We start from the raw sequence: 25,708 nt of genomic DNA on the forward strand, positions 1-25,708 counted from the left end.
AATTGTGCATGTTGCATGGCTCACTAGGACCTGTTCTTCTCCAAGTAAGTCGCTGCCTGATTGAACATTCTTGTGCATGAAAAAAGGTTTACGTGTGCACAACAAAAGCTAATTGCATATTGTTTTCCTTAGTTAATGCCCTGAATTGTTGGAAAATTCTGTACGGCTAAGTAGAACCAATACTGTATTTACACAATTGTAAGTCGACCTATCTTACTTATATGAACATCCACGCGGGGGGGGGGGGGTCGAATTACAATTGAAACCACCATATGTCACCGACAAAAACGCGAGACCAACGGGAGCTACAACGTAGTTAGCTTTTATGTTTGCTCTATGGCTCTACCCATAGCTTTTCATAATCCCGCGGGTTTGTTCGCTTTTTGGAAGGGTTTTTGAACGTTTTTGAGTGTTTTACAGTGCACACAACACTCATGGGGGGGGGGGGGTCGATAGTTTATGGAAGCGAATCCGGCAGCATTGATGCCTTCGGTAGCATGCTTGGGGTTTATTGACGTTGCCATCAGCCAAAAGCGATCACGTTCTCGTGACATCTGCGGCAGAAAGGATGTTCTACATCCGCCGCCAAGGTCTGTGGATGGTGGCGCTTGCTAACACTCCCAGGGTTCTACTAGGAAACACGAATACCCAAGAAAGTGGATGGGGAAACGATGCAGCGGTAGATCAATTGGTAGACCATCGCACGCGAAATGCGAACGTTGTGGGCTCGTTCCCTACCTGCGGCAAGTTGTTTTTTCATCCACTCCCATTTCCATTAATTTATCGTTTCTTTATTTCATTTATTAAGCAGAGGTTCCCCTATGTTGTCCTTGGTGTCAGTCTTTATTTGCCTCTTGTGATATGACTAGCAATAATCGGGCCCCTCGGTTAACTCCCCTTCTCGTTTGTACCACTGGTTAACTTATCTCTTTGGAGACTTTAATTTTCCGCTAATTGTTTCCACCACTTTTTTTTCACCATGTTGCCTTTCAACAGAATTCATTGATCAGCCAACCTGTGTTATGAACACATTAGGCCTGTTACGAATGCTCCGTATACATTTAAGACCGTATCTTGCCAAAAAGGCTTTAATGACCATAATTTAATTGAAGTTACATTGGACTTGCCTCTACCATTCACAGGTATATCAAAAAAGACAATCTTGGACTCCAACAAAGCCAACTATAACAAAATTAATGGAGAGCTCGAAGTTTGTTTCAATATACATTACTATTGTCTTTCTACAGTAGGTCTGTAAATGAAAAGTGGGCGCTTTTCAAAGATAAACTGACCTCTCTTATTAAGCAATGTATGCTAATTATCAGAATTTCTAACGATAAAGCAAACCCTTGGTTCACCAAATCTTTTCGTAAACACAGAAACAAGAAAACATTTTTGTATTGTAATGCGAAGTGCTCTGGTACACCTTCTGCTTGGGAAGAATACAAACAGTTTTTGACCAGTTACGATTCCGCAATATGCAATGCCAAAAATAAATATTTTCATAACAATTTGCCTTCCCTTTTGCAAAATACTAAGAAATTCTGGCGCTTCATGTCCTCTGACCAAGGTACTAACCAGTTATCCACTGTATGAAAACAACCTTCCTCTCGCAGATTCTGAATGTTATTCTACATTTAATATAATTTTTCATCTGTATTCACTCGGGAAAATGATTCCGATGAGCCATCTGTCTCTTTATACAACTACAAGTACATGCAGCTCGTTGAAATCACGGTGGATGATATTACCTGTATAGTTAAGCAGCTTAAGGCATCTTCATCAGCCGGTATCGATGATCATAAGTCCAAGATGCTAAAAACTACCTTTTCCATATCCAGCACCATATTATACCGTGTCTTTCGATAGTCACTGACATTTAGACTACTGCGAGATGACTGGAAAATTATAAAATAATACCCATTTTTAAATCTAGAAATAAAATTCACCTGAAAACTACCGTCCGATATCACTCAGATGCATCTGCTGCAAACTTCTTGAGCTTATAGTCGCCTCCCATGTCTAGAGCCACCTGGAGGATAACAAATTCTTCTTTCCAAGCCAGCGCGGTTCAGGAAAACATGTCATGCGAAACACAGCTACTGGATACCAATTCCCTCTTTCTTGATTTTGCCAAAGCTTTCTATCGTTTCACCTATTGCTGCGTTATTTCTAAATTATGTGCCCTTCAGTTAGAATCTCTCACTTTATTGTGGCTTCAGAATTTCTTTTCCCTTCGCAAGCTCCTCGCGACGGCTAATAATTCTTCCTCTCACTGTTCATATGTCTCTTGTGGCGTTCCACAGGGCAGCATTCTAGGCCTGCTTCTTTTCTTGACCTTCATAATTGATCTGCCAAATAAAATATCATCAAGTATTAGAATATTTGCAATGACTGCATGATATACAGACCAATAAACTGTCCCGACGAACACCTTATCCTTCAAGATGATCTTAACATTATCCCTGACTGGTGTAACACCTGGCTCATGGCCCTAAATAAAAACAAATGCAAAATTATTTTTTTTGTACGTAGGCGTGATGTTTCTTATTTTTCCTACCACATACAAGGAGACAAGCTGTCGCAGACATCATAATATAAATATATTGGCATTTACCTTGCACCAGGCTTCTCCTGGTATGATCATATCTGTGCTGTCTGTGTGAAAGCCTTAAAACAGGTGATTTACGCCGCAACCTCCGTCATTGTCCCTCTAATGTTCGCAAATTATCCTAACTTTCCTTCGCCCACAACTTGAACATGCCTGACCTGGTCTTCTTCCGCTCATTATCAAATTAACTGTCTTGAAGCTGTTCAGAACAGAGCCACCATTACATATCAAATAACTATGACCACCATTAAGTGTCAACCAGCTTAAACTCAGTCATTTTCATCAACCATTGGCCATTCACGGTCAAATGTGTCTGCTATACCTGTTTCACAAGTACGTCTACAGCAATAAAATCACGTCGTTATATCTTGAATGCCCCCTTTTCACCTCGCGCAGGCTACCTAATCACCTCAGCTTCACGCGCATCTTTGGTAACGCGAATGCATTTAGCACATCTGCACTTCCACAAGCCATCCGCATGCGAAATGATCTTTCTGGTTATATCGCCTCTGATAATAACCGGAGTATGTTTCTTCACAAGCTTGAGGTGAATTTTTTGCATAGCACTGTATTGTCACGTGTTAGTGACGGTGAAGAAAGCAGCCAAACTGCCAATTGTGAAACTAGTGTTTTATTCGGTGAACCTGTGGCCTCAAAAACAGGCTGCACTCAAAGTGCAACGATAGCGGCGAACAGTCGGCAGCCTGTGAAAATCTTATGTGCCGGTCAAGCGTTTCGGCTTTTTACATGAGGCATCGAAGGTTCCAGAGTAATCGGTGATACCTGCATGTCTTCCAGAAAGTTCTACATAATTCGCCTCGCGCATACATGCAGTCAGATTACACATGGTTCGGCGACCACAGACAGCGAATAGAACCATCGATAACATTTCAAAAGCTTGCGATACGTAGAGGCGTGTCCTGCGCTGAGCGATAACATCTGTTAGATGATGAAACACTGTCATTTGATAAACAAGTGCCCATGTCGATATCAAAACTGAACAGTTTTCTCTGCCATATCTTAGATATTTAAGTTCTCATTAAAAAATATGGGTTGTGGCGGCCACATTTTAATGGGGGCAAAATGCAAAAACCTTCTCTCATGCATGGGGGCGTGTTGAAGATCCCCTGGTGGTCACAGTTATTTCGTAGTCCCCCCCCCCCTACTGTGTGCCTCGTAATCAAATCATATTTCTGCTACGTAAAACCCCCAAATACAATTCAATTCAATAGAAATGAAGCCTGAATGTCTTGCACGGGAAGTATTTTGGCCAACCAACTTCTGTGCTACATAAATACTGAGGCAGAGCAAGCGTATTGCAGAGCATGATCTCGTACTGGAACAAGGTAGAAAATGGCATAGTTTCGGTACTTGCGCACGTGACTGCATGACCGTGGAAACAAGCAGATGAAGCGGAAGTACACCTCTCTTGCTTCGCACACATTTCACAGACACGCAGACTTTCCATTTGTGTGTTTCAATATTTCTCTAAGCTTCAATTCGTCAATTAAATCAACAGATCACACCAATAACAGATCTTGCCTTGAATAATTATCGAAGCCACGTGTCACTGCGAGCGACGTCACAATGCGGACACGAGCATGTAGGCGCAGGGATACGAGGACGTCACCGTGCAGCTTGCAGAGCGGTCCCCGCTAGGGAAAAAGAAAACAGCGTTCGGATTGAAATTTCAGACCATTCCGCTGCCCTTAGCGGTGTAATTATTTGCCAACATGATCCTTAGCATGCATTGTATCCACTTCGCTTTTCAGCTCAATATAGCCAGACCTGGTGAGGGGCCCTTTAAAGCAGTCGCACAAAGCAGTCGTATCTGATGAGCACGCAGTCGCTCAATTCCTTACAGACCTGTTGGGAATTTCCTCCTTTGTTGTGACCTTTTTACTGCTGCATACCGTACGTGCTTTCAAGAAATTTATAATATGAAATGGTCGCATTGGCCACCGTTGTCTGAATGTATGAGACTTGCGAAATTATCCTGTGTGCATCACAGCTGCCATCTGCATTGCAAAGCACCATCAACGCTGTGTTCGCTTGTAATCTCTAAGGACTAAAGCATATGAGATCCTACACAACATAATTTAATAATCCTGCTAACGGCTGTTGATTGATACCCTTACAATGAAGGATTGTAAATGCTGACAACGCAGAACTGCGCGAAAGCAATATTTTAGAATAATGACTCGCGTATATTCTTTATATTCTTCAGCTAACTGCTGATGTGTTAACATTTTGTTCTCCTCAACAGCACCTTGTGCAGGTAAGCACTATCACGCTGCGAAGGTTATATTTACTCCTGGCTCAAACTACTCAGTTCCTAATTGTCATAATTTAGTCTACATTTAATCGGCCTGTGACTTTATGTGCATGAAGCTGTGATTTACGAATAGTCAAGAAAGTTAGAAGTGAACACAATCATTAGTAAGCACCACTGTTTCGACCGCATCTGCTGTCTGAAACCGAGGAAAGTATTTAAATAAACACACTCGTACCTGCAGCAAAATGAATGATTGATGGCTACCGCTGTCCTTCCAAACAAAGTGATTCAGGATAACTCATAACTAATTATTAGTATCTTCCAATTATTAATTTTGAATTGCTGTTCAAATTACTTATAATTTCACATTCATGACACTATGCTCTATAATAGTTAGGGAACACTGCACTGAGGTTATCGCCAGTGATCACTAATCACTTTTTATTATCATGTAGCAATGGTAGCAGAAATAATGCTCATTCAGTGACATTTTGATAAATATCGATGAATATGTGTAGATAGATATCGATGACTGATATCGATGATATCAGTCATCGTGTGATCATCAGTCATCGCATGATCAGTCATCAGTTTGATAGATATCAATGATAGATATAGATGACTATATGTTCAAGAATCTGAACCTGGCAACGTATAACACTAGAACGTTATCTAATGAGGCGAGTCTAGCAGTGCTATTGGAGGAATTAGCGGGCAGTAAACGGGATATAATAAGGCTCAGTGAGGTTAGGACGGCAAAAGAATCATATACAGTGCTAAAAAGTGGGCACGTCCTGTGCTTAGCAGAGAGACGAGAACTAAGAGTCGGATTCCTGATACATAACTATATAGCTGATAACATACTGGAATTCTATAGCTATAATGAGAGGGTGGCAGTTGTTGTGAAACTTATATGAGGTACAAATCGAAGTTCGTACAGGTCTACGCACTTACATTCAGTCATGATGACCAGGAAGTGGAAAGCTTCTATTAAGACGTGGAATCGGCGATGAGTAAAGTCAAAACAAAATACACTATACTGATGGGCCACTTAAATGCCGGGGTAAGCAAGAATCAGGCTGGAGACAAGTCAGTGGGGGAATATGGCATATGTTCTAGGAATAGCAAGGGAGAGTTATTAGTAGAGTTTGCAGAGCGTAATAATATGCAGGTAATGAATACCTTCTTCCTCAAGCGGGATAGCCGAAAGTGGACATGAAGGGGCCCGAATGCCGCGACTAGAAATTAAATAGACATACTATGCGCTAACCCTGGCATCATACAAGATGTGGACGTGCTCGGCAAGGTGTGCTGCAGTGAGCATAGGATGGTAAGAACTCGAATTAGCCTAGATTTGAGGAGGGAACGGAAGAAACTGGTACATAAGACGGCGATCAATGAGTTAGCGGTAAGAGGGAAAATGGAAAAATTTCGGATCAAGCTACAGAACAGGTATTCTGCTTTAACTCGGTACGAGGACCTTAGTGTTGAAGCAATGAACGACAATCTTATGGGCATCATTAAGGAGTGTGCAGTAGAAGTCGGTGGTAACTGCGCTAGACAGGATACCAGTAAGCTACCGCAGGAGACGAAAGATCTGATCAAGAAACGCCAATGTATGAAAGCCTCTAACCCTACAGCTAGAATAGAACTGGCAGAATTTCTAAGTTAATCACCAAGCGTAAGACAGCTGACATAAGGAACTATAATATGGATAGAATGGAACATGCTCTCAGGACGGAGGAAGCCTAAAAGCAGTGAAGAAGAAACTACGAATAGGCAAGAATCAGATGTATGCGTTAAGAGACAAAGCCGGCAATATCATCAGTACTAATATGGATGAGATAGTTGGAAGTGGCTGAGGAGTTCTATAGAGATTTATCCAGTGCCAGTAGCACCTACGACGATAATGGACGAGAGAATAGTCTAGAGGAATTCGAAATCCCACAGGTAACGCCGGAAGAAGTAAAGAAAGCCTTGGGAGCTATGCAAAGGGGGAAGGCAGCTGGGGAGGATCAGGTAACAGCAGATTTGTTGAAGGATAGTGGGCAGATTGTTCTAGAGAAACTGGCTACCTTGTATACGCTATGCCTCATGACTTCGAGCGTACCGGAATCTTAGAAAAACGCTAACATAATCCTAATCCATAAGAAAGGGGACGCCAAAGACTTGAAAAATTATAGACCGATCAGCTTACTGTCCGTTGCCTACAAATTATTTACTACGGTAATCACGAATAGAATCAGGAACACCTTAGACTTCTGTCAACCAAAGGTCCAGGCTGGATTTCATAAAGGCTACTCAACAATAGACCATATTCACACTATCAATCAGGTGATAGAGAAATGTGTGGAATATAACAAACCCTTATATATAGCCTTGCAATGATTACGAAAAAGCGTTTGATGAAGTCGAAACCTCAGCAGTCATGCAGGCACTACGGAATCAGGGTGTAGACGACCCATATGTAAATATATTGAAAAATATCTATAGTGGCTCCACAGCCACCGTAGTCCTTCATAAAAAATGCAACAAAATCCCAATAAAGAAGGGTGTCAGGCAGGGAGATACGATCTCTCCAGTGTTATTCACAGCGTGTTTACAGGAGGTATTCAGAGACCTGGATTGGGAACAATTGGGGATAAGAGTTAATGGAGACTATCTTAGTAACTTGTGATTCGCTGATGATATTGTCGCGTATACCCTGCTGGAGTATACAAGCTGAATGAAGATACAGGCGGTTGCACTTTACGAAAACGTGAGCGGCGACGGTGATGCCGAAACGAACCTCGTTCTCCTCTTCTTCAGTCCTTTGCTGCGCCACACCATGTGGCATTATACCCTATTCAAAAAAAAAGAAGGAAAGCATACATAGGCTTGACCTGAGAGCGCCGAGATGGTCTAGGACGAACACACAGGCTATAGTCACAATCACTGTGGTATGCGATATAGTCACAAGGCACTGATGGAAGAGCAACAACAAAAACTAACCGAAGCGGCTGAAAACGTCGAATGTTAGGGGCTATAGTACGGTTTCAACCGCACTACGTGCACAATCCCAGATTGCGGTTTTCGACTTCGTTGAGGCTGGCTTCCGTCGGGGAGGACTTCGTAATTCACGTCACTAATTCGCTGCAACACTCTGTAAGGTCCGAAGTAGCGACTCAAAAGCTTCTCGGATAGTCCTTTTCGGCGCACGGGAGACCAAAACTTGATCACCAGGTTGGAACTCGACATGTCGATGGCGGAGATTGTAACGATGCGCATCGATGCTCTGTTGTTGCTTTATGTGCACTTGGGCAAGCTGACGGGCTTCTTCCGCGCGTTGCACGAAAAGTTCGGTATCTTGGGCGAGGTCGAGATGATCGATGTTGTCGCACGGCAACATTGCTTCTAACATAGTCTGCACTTCACGGCCGTAAACAAGGTAAAACAGCGTGAAGCGTGTTGTTTCCTGCGCAGCAGTATTATAGGCAAACGTTACGTAAGGGAGTATCTCGTCCCATGTCTTGTGCTGTACGTCTACGCACATAGACAGCATGTCAGTCATCGTTTTGTTCAGTCGTTCGGTCAAGCCGTTGCGGATGATAGGCAGTTGTCCTTCGATGGGTCGTGCGGCTGAGTTTAAAAACGTCTTCAGTGAGCTGTGCGGTAAATGCTTTGCCTCGGTCTGTGATGACGTGCGATGGGGCGCCATGCCGTTGGATGATGCTCTGTATGAAAAACTAGACAACCTCGGAAGCTGTGCCTCGAGGCAGCGCCTTTGTCTCAGCATACCGCGTTAAAGAGTCCGTGGCGACAATTATCCACCTGTTGCCCAAAGGTGACAGTGGAAACGGGCCCAGAAGATCCATGCCGACCTTGTCGAAAGGTTTGCCAGGTGGGTCAATCGGATTCAGCAATCCCGTACACTTCACAGCTGGCGAATTTCGGCGCTGGCATTCACGGCAGGCTTGGACGTACCGCTTAACACACTCGGCAAGTTTCGGCCAGTGATAGGATTTGCGAACTCTATCAAGCGTACGCGTGAAACCCAAATGGCCAGACGGAGGTTCGTCATGGCAGGCGTACAAAACTTCGGTACGGAGGTCGGCTGGAACGACCAAAAGGTAGGTCTTGTTGGTGGAAGCGGAGTTCTTATTGTTCAAGACGCCATGTCGTAAACAAAAAGACGACAATCCTGGAGCGATATGCCGGGGTATTGATGGGTTTCGCCCTTCCATATGTTCGAATGTAGGCCGTAGTGCGTCGTCTGCGCGCTGCCGTGTGGACAAATCAGTAACGCTTACGGCCCCAAGGAAAGCGCCGTCGTCCTCAATGTCGTGGTCGGTAGTGACGATAGGGGCGCGCGAAAGTGCGTTAGCGTCTTTGTGTATGCGGCCCGACTTGTACACGATGGTCACGTCGTACTCCTGCAAACGTAGACTCCACCGTGCCAGTCGTCCAGAAGGGTACCGGAGATTTGCAAGCCAGCATAACGAGTGATGATCAGTTACAACATTGAATGGGCGGCCGTAAAAGTAAGGTCGAAATTTGGCCAGCTTCGCCGCAGTGGTAGCACAGCGGTCGCCGATCGGGTGTTCGCCAAACCTCTGATTTCCTCGCGGGTGTTCGGCGATCGTCGAAGTACGGTAGCGGAGTTGTCGGAGTGGCTTGCGCCAATTGCAACGCGACTGGCGGTGCCACATACGTAGGTGCAAAAGCTTGGACGGGGCTCAGTAATGTTTCTGCGTAAGTCTTGCGCCGGGATTCGCTTGGCAGAGGTGGCGCTTCACTGGTGGAAAGAGATGCCTGCAGTGCCTGCTGTACTTCGTTGCGTACGACGCTGGCGAGGGAGCTGACTGGAGATGGCGACGTACCGTGGTGCATCTGCAGCTCGTCGCGAACCACTGAGCGAATCAACTGGCAAAGCAAGGCGATGTCGCACCCGAAGCCTACCGACGTATCCGGAGTGCAGGCGGCATTTACTTGTTGGTTGTACAAGTTCGACCGTTGCTGAAGGGTCTTCACCATAGCGGTGGCTTCGGTGAGGAACTCCGAAACAGTCCTGGGCGTATTCCGAAGAAGACCGCCAAAGAGCTGCTCCAAAGAGGTGACGCACCTTCTCTTCCGACATGCTCGGATCGGCACGCTGAAAGAGACGCGTCATGTCCTCCACGTGCGTCGTGACCACGGTGTAAGAATAATTTAGGTGTTGACACTGCGGCCGGCGCACCGTCCTGGTTGTGTTCGCCGCCGGCGCTGTTTCCGTTTCCCGGCGACAGGTGGCGCTAGTAGGTGGAGGCTCTCGGATTTGCGCTGCGTAGGTTATCGATGCTAAGCGTTGCTCGTTTGTCGAGCTCGATATCGGGGTATATAGAAAAGTATGCACAGGCATGAATACACCGGGATTCTGCAGTAACAAGACTGATTATCTAAATGAATGTGCAACTGATTTCTCGACGACGTTTTTATTATAGATCTGGTATCTAGCATACGTTGAAGCCAGTGTATCAATCGTATTTTCTAGTTGCGCCCGCCAATGTTAGCTAATTAAAGCAAAAATAAATAAATTGTAGCCGGATTTTCGGGGAAATAGCGTAAGGACAGCCAACCAAAATGCCGTTCCGAGCTTCGGTCGTCAACCCAGCAATCTCGGGCTGTGCGCTGGCGGTGCGGCTGCCGCCGCTGCTCATCTTCCTCTTTACAAAATAAACGTCCTCAAAGCACCTTGAACCATTGCACCTCTAGCTTACACATGTACTTGGTTACAAACTTCGCTCGACACGCGACCCCTACGCAGGCTTCTGCTCAGTGTTAAGGCGATGGCGGTTATACTTTGCGCCAGTACTGCAAGCCGTGTGCAGTACAGCTTGATGAAGGGCATGTCACACGGCTAAATCCATCGCAACTCTCAAAGCAGTATATCTTGCGCTAGTTGCCCATGAATGGGCATAATTTTTCTATTCTACTCTGTCATTTCAAGAGAACAATGCGCGCTCTTATATTAGAAAAAAAAAATGTCCGACCTGAAGTAGGTCTGGTGGTGTGTACAGTGCTCTTACATTTGTGTAGAATATTAGGAATGGCATGCTGAAAGGGGGGCTGAACATATAATTTATTCTGTTACAAAACTATACATTGCATGGCACAAACTGTTTAATACATACATTCACAAAAAATCTAACAAAATTAGTACATTCTGTAAACTTGGCAACACGATTCAGGATGAACAAAGTTTCGCAAGCTTTTTTTTCTCTTGAGCTTGTTTTTTCAAGTTCATGGTTGCAGCTTTGCAGTGCTGCCTCATTCTCATGGTTAAGAAATAGTGCAGAATTTGTGCAATGACCTCTTCTTTGTGCTGAGCACATGGAAAAGTCAAGGTCTTTGTGTCAAGCACATGCTCCACCGTTTCCCAGTATACAGACTGACTGTCGGCATTTTTTGCAAAGTGCTCCTCAGCTACTCTCAACAGCTCAAAGAGATTCGCGTTGGGGTGCAACAGTCCACCCCTGCTCTTTGTGTTGGTCAGGGATGCTTCAGCAGAGCTGTTTTGCGGAATGGTAAAAGCAGACCGGCAACAATCGCACGTGGTGGCTTTCATCAACTTTCGGCTCAAGAATCCAACCACATAGTAAAGTATGCAGTCAACGACTTGCGCTGTATCCTTTCCGTTTACTGTGATAACATCCTCACATTCCCAGTCCTCAACAAGAATCAGTTTATCAAGCTTTTCTTTTAGCTGATCAATGAAGCCAGGCGAAGAGTTGCTTGCACTGCCTAGTTCGATCAGGGCTCTGAAGTCTGATGCGTCTAGTAATGGCTTCTCATCGACCACGCAGCAATTGCCAAACTTGGGAGGCCTCAGAAGGCTGTAAATGGACATTGTATTGTACAGTTGCATAAATGTTGGCATTGAAGGATGGTCATTCTGGCTTCCAGCAAGTCTTATCTTGCCAAAGAATCTTTCGATCGGATCTTGATTCATTTTATTTGTAAGAACGTATCTGAACTCGTACTGATGCAAAAGAACCTCACAAAGCTCTTTAGTTGATCTCAAGGTAACTCGGAGCCCTTCAGAAGTGCTTTTTGTCAGGAACATATCTTTCGTGATATTTCCACTCTGCAGCTCTTTTTCCCAGTTATCCAACCATTCTACCCCACGTGACAGAATGCCTAGGTCAGAGCCCTGCTTTGTGACACCTTCATGAGGAAACCGCCGGTTCAAGGCATCGAAAAGATTATTAAGAAACAATGTGAATTCTTGCGTGGCTTCAGTGTCTCCCAAACTGCGCACACCACGGTTTCTGTAAAATTCAATACCTGCTGCCATCGAGCGACTGAACACTTGCGTGGCAAGCTTTACCCGCATCTTTTCACAGTTGCTTGGATAAATGTGGGAATGTGTTATTTTTGGACACACCTTCAAAGCTCCAACATTCGCTTGGTCTTCTTTATAAACTGCTGCATAGTCCTCCCACCTAATCCAACGTCCCTCCTTTTTCAGGTACCTTTGTTGCAAAAGACGGTTCCTGATGCATTTAAAGAGGTGTGGAGCATCAGAAAATGCAAAAACTTTTCGTGTGGGGTCGCTTGGATGTGTGAAGGAGTTCCGGCAGGCTTCTAGTGACCCACTTATACCCAGTGTTCGCCACATAGTCCTGTTTGTCGAAGCTCCATCACAAACAAACCCATGAATTTTTGCTCCAGCTTCCTCCATAAGTAAAATTGCCTGAAGGAGCAACTGTGCAAGAATAGTACCCCTCGTGGCACCTTTTGCTGCAAAAACACCTATTGGCTGAGCATAACTTTCACCAAAAGGGCAGAACATAAAAACAAGAGCATGGTCTGCAAGCTCGGTACTGTTTTCCGTCTCTGATGCCAGACCGACGTAGGTCATTGTCTTTGAGTTGACAGCCTTACTTTTACGGACTTGCATCTCATCAAAGATGATAATACCGTGCCGCTTGAAGTCATCTTTCTTTTCAAGTTTCTTTTTTAAGGCTATGAAGAACTTACTATCAAAGCCTGTTTTAAAGCCCACCAATGAGATGTAGCGGTGTATTGTTCGTACTGAAGGCAAGGCGAGAATTTCACTCTCCATCAAGAATCTGTATCCTCCAGGTGACCTAATATGGAGGAGAAGGCAGAGCAAGATCCAGTCATCTGAGTATCTTCTACCGTTTTTTGAGCGAGCTTTGCCTGCAGCTACACACTCTTTCAACACCAGCTTTTGCGCTTCAGGAAGGTTTGCTTCTCTGGAAAGGCGTTCGAGTGTTTCATTACTGATTTCTAGTAGTTTTGATTTGCAGTTAGCCAATTCTTGTTCAAGATTATGTTTTTGTTTTTGAAGCCGCACTTTTGACTTGTAGCAGGCAATCCTGGCGCGCCGCAACATTTCAATGCGTGTTTTTTTCGATGGACTGGCCGGAATGCGAATGTGTTTCAGTTGAGAATTCTTTTTCTTTCGTGCAGCATGAATACGAAGTACATCTTTTAACTTAGCACATGCATTGCAACTTGTACTCTCTGTCACTAGTAGGCAACGGTTGTGCCGCCAGGTTCCACATTTGTCAATATATGCGCACTCGGGGCGTATATTATTGTACATTTCACCACTGGGACCACCTGCACACACATGCATTTCATGAAAGACCCGTACTGCACACTCTATATCAGCTAGGGAATTCATGGGCAAACCAGAACTTATGGTCTGTACGTTAACAAAACGGCCATAAACAAAACATTTCACTGACAAGGAGTCATTATGTGATGTGGTTACTTCTAGTACTTTTCTATGAAAAGGCGCCTGGTTACTCTCTTTCGGCAATTCTAGCTCACTGAAAACAACAGATTTAACCCCAAATCTGTCAGAAACTTGGACTGCCCAGGCTTCACTTGGGAGTTTAAGGCTGGAAGCACAGCCTGACAGAGCGGAAATTGTCATTTGCTGTCCTCCGTCCTGGAGGAACAGGGACTCGGTGGGTCGCTGCTCTTGCGTTGGTCCATGACTTCTCTCTTGCTCCGTAGTTTTTTGAGATGAGGAAGAAACTTGTTGCTGAATGAAAAGAAATGATAGAATTAGGAATGTTTCTGCCGTCCGAACTAAGCCAAAGTTTCGTTTACGTCATCTATATTATGTCATTACTTCTCTTAACAAGTCGGTGTTATATGTTTCTTACTATTTTATTATTTCTTATTAATCTAAAATTTTCCTGTTACCAACCTCTTCTTTAACGCCTGAACGGCGCTGAAATTAAATAAATGAATGTGCACTTTCCGGATGGCACCTAATAGTGAGCAAAGCTTATGCGATTACTAGCACACTGTGCTCTTAGATGTCCAATGAGATCCTGGCTAATTAATTATAATCAAATAAATATACTGAAGGGAAGAAAACACGGCTGCAGCAACCGTATCGTATTTACGATAATTTCCGCTCAGTAGGTATTGTAGAACAATATCATGATTTGTTGCGCCTAGTGAGCTTAGGTGAAGCGGCTGGAGGAATGCCACCTGAATTTAAAACAGGAAATTACCTTTTCAGCTGTGTGACTAGGTGCGTCGGCAGTGCATGTGCCACTCAATGTGTCAGTATCGTGTTGAAAAGGATCCTTTTCTTCACGTGGAGGGGGCGCGACGCTGCTGAAATCCAAGCGTGGCCTCTTACAAGGCGCGTCTGTTGATTCGGCATCAGAATATTTTGAACTCGTTGTGTCAACCAGCAATAAACTTGGTGTATTTTCAACGGCCAGGTGTAGCTCTTCAGAAGCATTCGACGCTTCTGGCTGTCCTTGCTTCTTAGGCTTCTGAGAAGTCGGCGGCAGAGCCTGCCGTTTCCGCGGAGGTTTTCTCGTTTTTTGCTGCACAGTCAAGTATCCTGGGCAATTCGGGAAAATGCTAGGCACAGCGTCGGGTGAGAGCACCGGCTTTTTTTGTGCGTGCAGAAGGACGTTCCCCTTGTATTCCGCGTGATATGTTGCAGAGATCACTTCATTCGGGAAGTGCTTCGCGCACACGTGGTCGGTAGGCTGCAAAACTCTGTCTGCTCTCGGAATCGCCCGTCGCCACTTTTCTAAACGTTCGGGTTCACGCGGAGCCTTGAAAAGCGACACACGCTCCGTGCATGTCCGATACCCCGACTTGCAATTCGGTACAAAGCACTTCTTGCCCATTTTGAAGCGCAGCAAGCCTGAGCGCAACTAATTGCACTCGGCGTCACATGACGCGGCGTGGTATACGTTGAGTGAATCCCAGCAGAATACCAATCAGCCGAACAATGCACTCACAGGACTGACAGGCACAACCAAACACTTTTCGAGAATCCGGAGAAGCCTTCACACACACACACACACACACACGAGTTTCAGCAAGTACACTTCTGCACCTATACCACGTGTATTCACCCCGCGCGTGGCGTGAAAATTTCTGAACGCACCCGAGCGGGCAGCGCGGGCCCCTGGGCTCCCATACTACAGCGCCATCTGTACCCTTGCGGCGAAAACTACCGCCGATTCAAGGTCATCTGCGAACACAATCTGCCCGCGCGTTCTCTCTACGGGGAGCGGCGAGTGTCAGCACCTAAATTATTCCTACACCGTGGTCGTGACGCTCTCGTTGGGCTTTTGAACGCGTGACGGAAGGGCCCGTTCCGCTTTTTCCCGCCGACCTGGGCTGGAGTAAGTCTTCAGTACCTTGCGCTGGAACTCAGGCCAGGATGACAAGGCATTTTCGCGGTTCATAAACCACGTGCGAGCACCATCCTGGAGGCTGAAGCAGACGTTCCTGAGTTTGGCGTTGTTGTCCCACTCGTTAAACGCAGCGACGCGCTCGAACTCCGCTAGCCAGTCTTCCACGTCTTCAAATGTGTCGCCATGAAAAGCCGTCGGCACTTGGGGGTTCAGCAGCGTTAGGTAAACGGTGTCACCCGTTCCGTAGAAGTCGCAGTGGTCGCAGTCATCACTTTTTCCTGGAGGTTTCCAAATTCTGGGGCGAGGCCTCGGATTCGCCGGCTTTTGCGGTGGACTGGGGTCAACTCCAACTGTGAAGCGAGGTTCTTGCGGCCCAGTGGGATCTCCTGCGTAAGTTGAGCGTACCCAGCAAGCTCCACCAAATTGTCGCGTGTACCCTACTGGAGTATACAAGCTGAATGAAGATACAGACGGTTGCACGTTACGAAAACGTAAGCGGCGACGCGCGATGCCGAGACGAACCTCGTTCTCCTCTTCTTAAGTCCCTTGCCGCGCCACACCATGCGGCAATATTGCCTTACTTAGTAACTCAGGGGACCAATTGCAATGCATGCTCTCTGACCTGGAGAGGCAAAGCAGAAGGTAGCAGGCAGCACACCAGCAATGGTCCAACGGTGGCCTAATGCCGGCAGAAATTGGTACCAATATTAGGCCAATGTTGGCAAAGTGCAACCCAATCCAATGCTGGCCCAGCGTTAACGCCAAGATTGGACCAATGCTATGCCAATGCAGCAGCCATTGTGCTGCCAGCGTAGGACCAGCGTTGAGTCATATATATAGTTGCCATTATTAATGCCAGCTTTGAGCCAATGCAGCAGCCATCGTGCTGCCAGCGTTGGACCAGTGTTGAGCCATATCGTTGCCATTATTAATGCCAGCTTTGACCCAATTCAGCAGCCATCGTGCTGCCAGCGTAGGACCAGTGTTGAGCCATATTCTTGCCATTATTATTGCCAGCTTTGAGCCAATGTAGCAGCCATTGTGCTGCCAGTGTTGAGCCATATCGTTGCCATTATTAATGCCAACTTTGAGCCAATGCCCTTTGCATTACGAATATTTCAGATACGCTGGCTCTAGAGCACGCATCCATTCTTACCGCAAACCTTTTGCTAGCTGCATTTTTATAGAAATTGTCTCCCACACCGTCTTCATCAATAGTATAGCTAGGAAAGCTCGACAAATAGATACTATGTAAAGAAGCAGAAGTCCTCTATGCTTGCAAATAATAATTAAAGAATAGTGAAATTGACATTTATGACAGTTTATTTGCTAATAAATTTTCGCAAACAGGCATTTTCCGTGAACCTAGATGGGTGATGCTCGGTTATCTTCAAAAAGTTTATTTACAGGCACTACCCGCAAGGTAGGAATTGGGCAAGGTGCCGAGGACGGTGGGCTGGCCAGGGGTTTCAGGGCAGGGAGCTGACGTCGGTAGGCAGGTTGGTCAGTACTTGGTTGACGGCGGGCTGGTCAGGCCCCTGATGAACGCTGTGGTTTCGTTGAATTTGCTACCACTTCCCATAGCAACTTCACCATTACTGGAGGATATGCTTGCACTGTAAAATAAAAAAATATTATCAGAGATGTTGGTATGACAAATGTGTGTGGCAATGTTATATTTGAAAAATTGCCATACCGCAAGAATAATATACGTTTCAGCAGAGAGTTCGAAGGGGTGAATCAAGAAACTTTATTGCAAGAGCTTTGTCAGGTAACACTTTTTAATATTTCGACATATATGGCATATTTCGTAGAAGGTGTAACAGAGAATACTTAGAACAAACATAAAATTCGCAGGATCCGTCCGCCTTGTTTACACCCCACAGCTAGTCAGCCTAGCACTTTACAATAAAAAATTGCAGCAAAACCTGCTACAGCACAATCAGCCTAGTTTCAGACTATCTAGACACAATGCGGCCTTCGTGTGAAATTTTTAATGCGGAATCCGAGATGTTCCGCCAGCAAACACTAGTAAAATAGGCATTTATTATACGAAAAGAAAGAAATACTGCTGGCTGGAAATGATGCTTGACCTAGAACAGTGAGAAGAAGCGCGGTTCCTCGGTATGACTAGCAGGATCAGGCAGCGCGCATGGCTTGCTAAAATCGGAGTCCTGAAATTTGGGTGAAATTCAGAGATTTGCACGTGTTCTACTCCGAGCACTATCCAGAGGCTGCGAATAAAAATAGCTATGTAATTACAGGCACTCTACATTAGCCAGGGATGTTTCAGTAATATTTTCGCAGCCTAGTAGAAGACGGGAAAGCCGGCGTAGAGGACGTATGGAAGCACTTTAGCAGAGCAGTCAACGCGACGTCGTTGTCGTCTCTGTTTTTCCACTCGCGCGCTACTTCAGCGTCGTTCTCATCGCCTGGTACATACCCGCAGTGACCATATAGGATGTGGCATTTGCCCCCCCTTTGAAAAAAAGGGCATCGTCCCGATGCACCAACGTCCGAAGGCTGTGCACAGACGGTGCAAAGTTGAGGTCATGAGGAAATGTATGGCTTCATACGAAGCACATGCACAACCTCGGGCAGATGCCGCCGGCGTTTGGAGCAGTTATGGCTGTCGGGGACAACTTCATAATTAACATCGCTGATGCGGCGCAGAACTGTGTACGGGCCGAAGTATCTTCGCAGGAGCTTTTCAGACAGCCCCCGCCGACGAATCGGAGTCCAGACCCACACCTGGTCACCGACGTTGTACGTGACGGGTCTGTGTCGAAGATTGTAGTGTCGGGCATCGTATTCCTGTCGTTCTTGGATTCGCAAACGCGCAAGCTGCCTGGCTTCCTCTGCGCGTTGCGTAAACTCCTCGGCACCAGTCTCGTCGTCACCGCACTCGTGCGGCAGCATTGCGTCCAACATGGTTGTCACTTCGCGTCCGTAAACAAGGCTGAAAGGCGTCACGCGTGTTGTCTCTTGGCGAGCCGTGTTATATGCAAATGTAACACATGGTAAAATCTCGTCCCAGTTCTTGTGGTCGACGTCGTCTGAGCTCGTAGAAAATGTGACGACGAGGTCACGGACATTAATCACTGCACCGTACTCTCTCAAGAAATCCATGCCCAATATAAGTTCCTTGCAGCACTCAAAGAGAATGACGAGGGTGGCGACGAAGGTTTCACCGGCGATTACTATCCTGGCTGTGCATTTTCCGATCGGCGTCATCAACTGGCCGCCGGCAGTTCTGATGTTGGGCCCGGTCCACGGCGTCTTCACTTTTCTCAACCTGTCGGCCAGCTTTTGACTTATTATCGAAAAATGCGAACCAGTATCGACGAGAGCGGCCACTTGGTGGCCGTCAATGAAAACGACAAGATCGGCGCTGGCGGCATCGGTTACAGGGGGTGCGGTTGGAGACGTCGGAGTTTTAGAGTCGTCGGTCGTCGGTGATGGGGGCTCTTGGAAAGCTAGACGGTTTGCAACTTCACCCCCGGAGGTCGCTGCTTCTAGTTTCCCCGGCGTGGGCTAGGGGACCTGCCCCTAGAGGCGTCAGAAAAATCGCGACGGGTCGGTGGGGTATAACGAGCCGGAGAAGGGGAACGTGATCGAGGCGTCGCTGAACCTTCTGGCCGAAAGTTTGTAGAATTGTCGTCGCAGGTACGTGCAGCATCAAACACAGGGTAATTGCAGTTGGGAAACCTTGGATACCCGGCTGCGCGGTAGCGGCACGCGCGATAAACATGTCCAGCTTCGCCGCAATGAAAGCACAGCGGCCGGCGGTCAGCGGTGCGCCACAAATCGGTCTTTCGAAGCGGGTAGCCCACAGGGGATTCGCCGTAAGACCGAGGCGCAGCAATCGGCTGGCGGCGATACGGCATAGCTGGCGGCGGCTGTGACTGGCGAAAATATGGCGTCGGGGGTGGCGGTGCTGGCTGCGTCGTAGTGGTCGACGGTGTCAGCAGCATCGAAGTCGCGGGAGGTGGACGACAGACAGCTTCCGCGTAGGTTAGCCGTCGCGGCACCGCCTGCCGGTCGGAGGACGAAAAGGCCTGTCGAACTTCCTCCCGAACGATATCAGCGACAGAAGCCACCGCTGGTGCCATAGGAGAAATCCCTAGCTGCCGGATCTCCTCTCGCACAATCTCCCGGATGACTTCACGCAGAGACGTGCCGTAGCTCTCAGGTAGAACTGAAGCATTCACTGGTGAGTTCGCGCGATCATATTGGCGGTACCGTTGCTTTAGTGCCCGTTCTATAGCGGTAGCCTCCTTGGTGAATTCGACCACTGTCGTCGGTGGATTCCTCACGAGTCCGGCAAACAGTTCCTCCTTTACTCCGCGCAAGAGATAGCGTAACTTCTTTTCTTCGGCCATCTCAGGGTCTGCTCTGCGGAAAAGGCGGGTCATATCTTCTGCATACATGGCTACGCTCTCGTTTGGTTTTTGAATACGGGATTCGAGTAGGCGCTGCGCAGTGTCTCTTCTGTCGGTACTAGTGAACGTGTCTAGCAGCTGGGTGCGGAAGGCATCCCATGTGGTCAAACTTCGCTCCCGGTTCACAAACCACGTCCGCGCGCTGTCTTGAAGCGCGAAGTAGACATTAGACAGCTTTTTCTGGGAGCCCCAGTCATTATAACTGGCGACACGCTCAAATTGGTCAAGCCAATCTTGGACATCTTCAAAAGTGTCGCCATGGAAGCTTTCTGGTATCTTAGGATTCTGCAGCGTCACCTGCGATGGAGTTGCAGTAGCCATGGCGGAAGTAGGTAGACGCGTTCCAGCGGGGTCCTGCAAAGGGTTGAACTCGGGCGTCAGGCCTAGCAGGCGGCGACTGTACCGGTGAACAGGAGTTTCGACGAACGAAGGTGATTCCGTTTTCGAGGTATGGCTCCGCGAAGGGGTGCCGAGCATGAGGCAATCCTACCCCGCACCTCCACCAGTGTCGCAGCCTAGTAGAAGACGGGAAAGCCGGCGTAGAGGACGTATGGAAGCACTTTAGCAGAGCAGTGAACGCGACGTCGTTGTCGTCTCTGTTTTTCCACTCGCGCGCTACTTCAGCGTGGTTCTCATCGCCTGGCACATACCCGCAGTGACCATATAGGATGTGGCAATATATATACCGCGTGATATTGCTTGGGTGATATTGCTCCTTGTAAAGCTTATAACGTGCGCAAAACAAATGCACTCACTATTGTAAGATCCATGCTTCGGTGTATCCGAGTTCATCCCACATCGAAGACGGTGGCCACCAGCGGCGACTTTTTGCTAGTTGTTGTTTCGCCTATATTAATTCTAACATTCACAAAAATTCGTTGCCACATTGCTGCGTTTTTCGAGATGTAGGTTTCTCAGTAGGAATCACGACCGCAAGCGGGCATTTTTCAGGATATGAGTGTGCTGACAAGAACGGACAAGACTGCAAGCACTCAGGCGGTGTTGCACCCAGTCGGTGGTCCAGCGATGCATAGAAGGAAAGGGTAAAAGGAAAGGGTGAATGAAGAAAACGGCGTAAACGCCACACTTTCCCCCTCTGGACCTAACCCGACCGCGTTCTTTGGGCGGCAGTAACCGAGGGAGGCAAGGAGGACAATAGTGACCCCGCCGCATTCCCCCCTGCTTGCGAGAGCGGCTAATTCGACACAGCAGCTTGTAGCTGTCTGAGCGCTTGACTGATAGCATTGACCAGGCTCACGTGGGTGCGTGGGGGAGAGGCAAGTGGGGGCTGAAGGAAGGAAAGTTCGCTGAAAAAAAATCCGGAATGCGCCCTACCAAATACCGGCAAATACTAGAGGTTGTCGATACCGAAAAGCCCAAACGTGCAATTAATTTTTCTTTCTCTCAGGGGCATTCATACAAGAAGCTTACTACCCATGCACGAACAAACAAATATATTGGAATAGGAGCATGATGATTATGTCACCGCAACATGCCATGCAAGCTAAACAAAGTTTCACTAATACATATGCGCTCCATCTCGATGCAATATAAAGCGGTTCCATCAGCTCTGTGGCACTGTAATTCTCGATTCTCCTCAGAATCCTGATCCTCCAAAGCCGTGGAGCGTACATGCAAAATATACAATGCGCAGGCAAATGTGCATTGTATACGCAATATATGTATACGCAAATGCGCAATACCGTTGATTCTTATGGAAAGCTTATGTTCCCATGCACGATCAATAAGGCAGCGGCTAGTTTGCCCGTTATGTGACTTCCCCTGCTTGCTACGTTGTGCGCTGGCTTTTCTATTTAGGGGGCGCATTTTGGGGAAGGCGAAATGCAAAAATTACCGTGTACCATGCATGGAGTTGACATGGGAGAACCACAGGTGGTTCCACAGGTGTCGCAGCTTGCAAACATATTTCTGGCTCCTGCGCAGTGTGCCTGTGACCAGTGCGTTAGTTTTCAAAACATGTTGTTCAATCTCAGCAAGTCGTAGAGCACTAAAAACCGACAGTGTAAAAATTAGCTTATTACGGGCCAATGTCCTCCAATGAAAGCCAACTAGTAACCTGTAATGGCAAGTCCGTACTAAAGTCGGTTCAATAATTCCCGCCTTGTTGAACGGCAGTGCCAATATTGTTTACTGACTGTGTAATGTGGGCTAAATGTTGGATCTCTATCAGAATGGCACAGCCAATATTGTTTACTGACTATGTAATGTGGGCCAACGTTGGGTCTCTATCAGAATGGCACAGCCAATATTCGCGCCACGCTGTTAACCTTAGGCCATCATTGGGCCAGGAATCAAAATGGCACTGCCAATATTGGAACTACGCTGTTAATCTTAGGCCGTCGTTGGGCCAGGAAATGCCAATATGTTTCCAACGTTGGCCCGACCTAACGTGCTGCCTGCGCGCGCGCGTGGGTCTAAAAATTAATCTGCAGAAAACTAATGCTTAACAGTCTCGGAAGAGAACATCAGTTTACGATAGGTAGCGAGGCACTGGAAGTGGTAAGGGAATACATCTACTTAGGGCAGGTAGTGACGATGGATCCGGATCATAAGACTGAAATAATCAGAAGAATAAGAATGGGCCGGGGTGCATTGGGCAGGCATTCTCAGATCATGAAGAGCAGGTTGCCATTATCCCTCAAAATAAAAGTATATAACAGCTGTGTCTTACCAGTACTCACCTAAGGGGCAAAAACCTGGAGGTTTACGAAAAGGGTTCTACTTAAATTGAGGACGACGCAACGAGCTATGGAAAGAAGAATGATGGGTGTAACGTTAAGCGACAAGATAAGAGCAGATTGGGTGAGGGGACAAACGCGAGTGAATGACATCTTGGTTGAAATCAAGAAAAAGTAATGGGCAGGGCATGTAATAAGGAGGGAAGATAACCAACGGTCATTAAGGGTTACGAACTGTTTCCAAGAGAAGAGAAGCGTAGCAAGGGGCGGCTGAAAGTTAGATGGGCGGATTAGATTAAGAATTTTGCAGGGACAACATGGCCACAATTAGCACATGACCGGGGTAGTTGGAGAAGTATGGGAGAGGCCTTTGCCCTGCAGTGGGCGTAACCAGGTTGATGATGATGTGTACGATTGACGGCTACCGCTGTCATACCAAACAAGATGGTTCGGGATCACTAGTGACAAATTCCTAGCATCTTCTAGTTATTAAACTTGAATTGTAATTTCACTCATTTTAAAATTTGATGCCCATAAGTTTATTATTTTATTTATTTGTACATACTGCAGCGCCGTTATGGGGCTATTGCAGGAGTGGGTTAGACAAAAAAAAGCCATACAAAAAAACAAGTAATCAATAACATATTAAAAATTCACAAGAAATAAGGCAGATGACACAAATGAAACTCGAAATAACAGCAACACTGAGAGTCAGTACAAAAACGAGAATGAGTAAATACACTGTAACAACAAAAAAAATTGCCGACGATTACGTTACTTCCTAATGCGAAATTTGAGCGCAGCAAATAAGCTGTTTCACCTTTTCGATAGATTGAGGCAAAGAAATCTAGCAACACATGTATGCGCTATCACAGAATTTTTTTTAATTTTTCACACGTATTCCCTTAAAAAAGACTCCACTAACAGTTCTTGACAGTCATGAAGGAAGCTTTGTGGTCGGAGAAATAGACTGATATATGTTCGACTTGGTACACCAATGCTTGATTCTCAAAGACGAGATGTATACAAGTGCCTCGCGAGGTTGTCACAGCCGTGGGACGCGTTACGAGCGAGAGGAACGGGATGTTCTCCCGCATAAGTGTTAGGAAATTGCTGTTTGTCTTTATGTCAAGCCGCCACCGATCTGGCTCTCTGATTGCCACCGCACAGGGCGAACGGCAGCGGCAATTTCGGCTCGGGCGGTGCACATATACAGATCCGCCGCCACCGATCTGGCTCTCTGATTGCCACCGCACAGGGGTTGCATTGGAGGAGGAGCGAAGAAAGGAACTAAGTTCGAGCCGGCGCTTTGACAACCGGAGACTCGCAGGAAGAGGGGGGAGGGGGGCGGCGTGTACACCCAGCGGCAAACGATGGGGGCAGAAGCGCGCGCAGCAAGCGGACAACACGATAAAGGGAGGAGGGAAGAGATAGCAGCGACTGACTGATGCCGCTGACGCCGATAGTGAGTCAACCCCAGCTGCGGAGTTGGTTTCAGGGACAACGAATAACCGGCGCGTCAGCAACTGAAGAGCACCCTATCCGCCACACAAGAACAGGGGGGGGGGACCCTTTCCTCCTCTTTCTGCATGGCGGCGACGGTGTTCTATGCAGTCACGTTATCTTGACTCTCTAGCGGCGTCAGCGGCATCCAGCGGTATCAGTCGATCGCTGCTAGCGCTGGGGGGATGAAAGGGGGGCGGAGCTGGTTACGAGGCCGACGACGACGCCGACGCGAAACCCAGGAACGGACGCCAAAGAGCTGCGCTCTAAAATACATAAAATCAGGTGTGGTTAACTTTTAACAGGAAATAGTTTAATGGCAGTGACCTAATTGTTCCGGGAATTAAGTTCCAGAATTCGATAGTACGTGGGAAAAAGCTGTATTTAAATTTATTAGATCGAGCAAAGTAAGGCTTAATATTAAGGTTATGGTGATTCCTACTTGACCGAGGAATGTCTGAAGGAATATATATGGGATGTAAGACACGATAAGAAAAATTGACGATGCCATGCAGAAACTTCAATGACTCAATGTGATGGCGTATGGATAAAGGGGTTAGGTTCAAAGAAGATAAGGCACGAGAGGGGGAAAATAGTGATCATAGTGACGATATATGAACCTAATGGATTTTCGTTGTATGCTCTCAATGGAGTTAATGTCGCACCGCTTATGAGGGTTCCAGACAGGAGAAGCATAATCTAGGATTGGGCGAATTAAAGTTTTATACATTAGTAACTTAGTTTCCTTTGGAGAATTGTTAAAATGCTTTAGGAAAATGGGAAAACACCGTATGGAGCATATCACTAGTGATGACTAATCACTGTGCATTATTGGTTACCAACGGTAGAGAAAAATGCTTATATAATGACATTTTCATAGATGCTAATCATGATGTGCACGAGGGATGGCTGCCACTGTCATAAATAAATATGTCATCTGTGATCACTAGTGACTATTTTTTGCATCTATTAGTTATGATAATTGAATCGTTGTTTAAAGGGTTTTTTGTTTGACATCCACGATGCCATGATGCACACAAATGCAAGAGTACTGAACTGAGCTTATCACTAGTGGTCATTATCAAATCTCCGATATCAATTAGGGATGTTGACTTACTAAAACTCGTTTATTGACAGCTTTATTTCTGCTATTGAAGACGTGCACGAATGATAGCTGCAACTGTAACACAACACTAAGTGATTCATCATCACTAGAGACTCAATCTTAACATCTCGTAGTTATTATAGTTATTGAATCGCCATCTCAATGGCGATTCATTTGATATCCATGACGGTATTCTGCATGAAAGTAGGAGAACATTCCAGTGAGTGCATCACCAGTGATCACTAATGATTCGGCATTATCAGCTAACAGTGGTAACAAAAATGTGTTCATGTTATTACAGTTGGATTGATACCAATGACAGCATTCACAAGTGGAAGCTCTCACTGTGACAGTAAAATAAGTGAATAATATTCACTAGTGACTTAAGTATACGGCTTTATAA

General features: G+C 46.4%; 1 protein-coding gene and 1 long non-coding RNA gene across 2 annotated transcripts in view; one reads left to right on the forward strand and one right to left on the reverse strand.

Annotated features, from left to right (window-relative positions):
* LOC142590503 (uncharacterized) overlaps nucleotides 1-25,708 on the forward strand; it is a 138,291-nt gene that overhangs the window by 95,685 nt on the left and 16,898 nt on the right. The gene's annotated exons all lie outside the window — the stretch shown is intronic.
* Nucleotides 10,960-15,459, reverse strand: LOC142590504 (uncharacterized). The gene is made up of 2 exons (XR_012830169.1): nucleotides 14,405-15,459; nucleotides 10,960-13,923 (listed from the first exon to the last, which is right to left on the reverse strand). It is a non-coding gene; the product is annotated as an uncharacterized LOC142590504 (long non-coding RNA).

This window comes from Dermacentor variabilis, chromosome 8 (assembly GCF_050947875.1).
Source record: "Dermacentor variabilis isolate Ectoservices chromosome 8, ASM5094787v1, whole genome shotgun sequence".
Taxonomy (NCBI): domain Eukaryota; kingdom Metazoa; phylum Arthropoda; class Arachnida; order Ixodida; family Ixodidae; genus Dermacentor; species Dermacentor variabilis.